Source organism: Sabethes cyaneus, chromosome 3 (assembly GCF_943734655.1).
Source record: "Sabethes cyaneus chromosome 3, idSabCyanKW18_F2, whole genome shotgun sequence".
NCBI lineage: Eukaryota > Metazoa > Arthropoda > Insecta > Diptera > Culicidae > Sabethes > Sabethes cyaneus.
The window spans coordinates 122,876,668-122,880,503 of record NC_071355.1 but is presented as its reverse complement, the minus strand read 5'-3'; positions in this window follow the sequence as shown (position 1 = coordinate 122,880,503).

Genomic DNA, 3,836 nt, shown 5'->3' with positions numbered 1-3,836 from the left:
TTTTTGAACGAGCTCGAAATTTCTTAAAAAAACTCGAATAGCTCAGCTCTGGCACGGAATTTTGAAGCGAAATTTTCGCAGGATGATAGCCACAGATGTGCTGCACAAACTGAGCATAACTTCAGTGACGTATTTGACATGTTTGGACACGTAATTGTAAAGATAAAGACATCAAATTTTTGAACGAGCTCGAAATTTCTTAAAAAAACTCGAATAACTCAGCTCTGGCACGGAATTTCGAAGCGAAATTTTCGCGGGATGATAGCCACAGATGTGCTGCACAAACTGAGCATAGCTTCAGTGACGTTTTTGACATGTTTGGACACGTAATTGTAAAGATAAAGACATCAAATTTTTGAACGAGCTCGAAATTTCTTATAAAAACTCGAATAACTCAGTTCTGGCACCGAATTTTGAAGCGAAATTTTCACAGGATGATAGCCACAGATGTGCTGCACAAACTGAGCATAACTTCAGTGACGTATTTGACATGTTTGGACACGAAATTGTAAAGATAAAGACATCAAATTTTGAACGAGCTCGAAATTTCTCAGAAAAACTCGAATAACTCAGCTCTGGCACGGAATTTTGAAGCCGAATTTTCGCAGGATGATAGCCACAGATGTGCTGCACAAACTGAGCATAGCTTCAGTGACGTTTTTGACATGTTTGGACACGTAATTGTAAAGATAAAGACATCAAATTTTTGAACGAGCTCGAAATTTCTTTAAAAAACTCGAATAGCTCAGCTCTGGCACGGAATTTTGAAGCGAAATTTTCGCAGGATGATAGCCACAGATGTGCTGCACAAACTGAGCATAACTTCAGTGACGTATTTGACATGTTTGGACACGTAATTGTAAAGATAAAGACATCAAATTTTTGAACGAGCTCGAAATTTCTCAGAAAAACTCGAATAACTCAGCTCTGGCACGGAATTTCGAAGCGAAATTTTCGCGGGATGATAGCCACAGATGTGCTGCACAAACTGAGCATAACTTCAGTGACGTATTTGACATGTTTGGACACGAAATTGTAAAGATAAAGACATCAAATTTTGAACGAGCTCGAAATTTCTCAGAAAAACTCGAATAACTCAGCTCTGGCACGGAATTTTGAAGCCGAATTTTCGCAGGATGATAGCCACAGATGTGCTGCACAAACTGAGCATAACTTCAGTGACGTATTTGACATGTTTGGACACGAAATTGTAAAGATAAAGACATCAAATTTTGAACGAGCTCGAAATTTCTCAGAAAAACTCGAATAACTCAGCTCTGGCACGGAATTTTGAAGCCGAATTTTCGCAGGATGATAGCCACAGATGTGCTGCACAAACTGAGCATAGCTTCAGTGACGTTTTTGACATGTTTGGACACGTAATTGTAAAGATAAAGACATCAAATTTTTGAACGAGCTCGAAATTTCTTTAAAAAACTCGAATAGCTCAGCTCTGGCACGGAATTTTGAAGCGAAATTTTCGCAGGATGATAGCCACAGATGTGCTGCACAAACTGAGCATAGCTTCAGTGACGTTTTTGACATGTTTGGACACGTAATTGTAAAGATAAAGACATCAAATTTTTGAACGAGCTCGAAATTTCTTAAAAAAACTCGAATAACTCAGCTCTGGCACGGAATTTTGAAGCGAAATTTTCGCAGGATGATAGCCACAGATGTGCTGCACAAACTGAGCATAACTTCAGTGACGTATTTGACATGTTTGGACACGTAATTGTAAAGATAAAGACATCAAATTTTTGAACGAGCTCGAAATTTCTCAGAAAAACTCGAATAACTCAGCTCTGGCACGGAATTTCGAAGCGAAATTTTCGCGGGATGATAGCCACAGATGTGCTGCACAAACTGAGCATAACTTCAGTGACGTATTTGACATGTTTGGACACGAAATTGTAAAGATAAAGACATCAAATTTTGAACGAGCTCGAAATTTCTCAGAAAAACTCGAATAACTCAGCTCTGGCACGGAATTTTGAAGCCGAATTTTCGCAGGATGATAGCCACAGATGTGCTGCACAAACTGAGCATAACTTCAGTGACGTATTTGACATGTTTGGACACGAAATTGTAAAGATAAAGACATCAAATTTTGAACGAGCTCGAAATTTCTCAGAAAAACTCGAATAACTCAGCTCTGGCACGGAATTTTGAAGCCGAATTTTCGCAGGATGATAGCCACAGATGTGCTGCACAAACTGAGCATAACTTCAGTGACGTATTTGACATGTTTGGACACGAAATTGTAAAGATAAAGACATCAAATTTTGAACGAGCTCGAAATTTCTCAGAAAAACTCGAATAACTCAGCTCTGGCACGGAATTTTGAAGCCGAATTTTCGCAGGATGATAGCCACAGATGTGCTGCACAAACTGAGCATAACTTCAGTGACGTATTTGACATGTTTGGACACGAAATTGTAAAGATAAAGACATCAAATTTTGAACGAGCTCGAAATTTCTCAGAAAAACTCGAATAACTCAGCTCTGGCACGGAATTTTGAAGCCGAATTTTCGCAGGATGATAGCCACAGATGTGCTGCACAAACTGAGCATAGCTTCAGTGACGTTTTTGACATGTTTGGACACGTAATTGTAAAGATAAAGACATCAAATTTTTGAACGAGCTCGAAATTTCTTAAAAAAACTCGAATAGCTCAGCTCTGGCACGGAATTTTGAAGCGAAATTTTCGCAGGATGATAGCCACAGATGTGCTGCACAAACTGAGCATAACTTCAGTGACGTATTTGACATGTTTGGACACGTAATTGTAAAGATAAAGACATCAAATTTTTGAACGAGCTCGAAATTTCTTAAAAAAACTCGAATAGCTCAGCTCTGGCACGGAATTTTGAAGCGAAATTTTCGCAGGATGATAGCCACAGATGTGCTGCACAAACTGAGCATAACTTCAGTGACGTATTTGACATGTTTGGACACGTAATTGTAAAGATAAAGACATCAAATTTTTGAACGAGCTCGAAATTTCTTAAAAAAACTCGAATAACTCAGCTCTGGCACGGAATTTCGAAGCGAAATTTTCGCGGGATGATAGCCACAGATGTGCTGCACAAACTGAGCATAACTTCAGTGACGTATTTGACATGTTTGGACACGAAATTGTAAAGATAAAGACATCAAATTTTGAACGAGCTCGAAATTTCTCAGAAAAACTCGAATAACTCAGCTCTGGCACGGAATCTTGAAGCCGAATTTTCGCAGGATGATAGCCACAGGTGTGCTGCACAAACTGAGCATAACTTCAGTGACGTATTTGACATGTTTGGACACGAAATTGTAAAGATAAAGACATCAAATTTTGAACGAGCTCGAAATTTCTCAGAAAAACTCGAATAACTCAGCTCTGGCACGGAATTTTGAAGCCGAATTTTCGCAGGATGATAGCCACAGATGTGCTGCACAAACTGAGCATAACTTCAATGACGTATTTGACATGTTTGGACACGAAATTGTAAAGATAAAGACATCAAATTTTGAACGAGCTCGAAATTTCTCAGAAAAACTCGAATAACTCAGCTCTGGCACGGAATTTTGAAGTCGAATTTTCGCAGGATGATAGCCACAGATGTGCTGCACAAACTGAGCATAGCTTCAGTGACGTTTTTGACATGTTTGGACACGTAATTGTAAAGATAAAGACATCAAATTTTTGAACGAGCTCGAAATTTCTTAAAAAAACTCGAATAACTCAGCTCTGGCACGGAATTTCGAAGCGAAATTTTCGCGGGATGATAGCCACAGATGTGCTGCACAAACTGAGCATAACTTCAGTGACGTATTTGACATGTTTGGACAC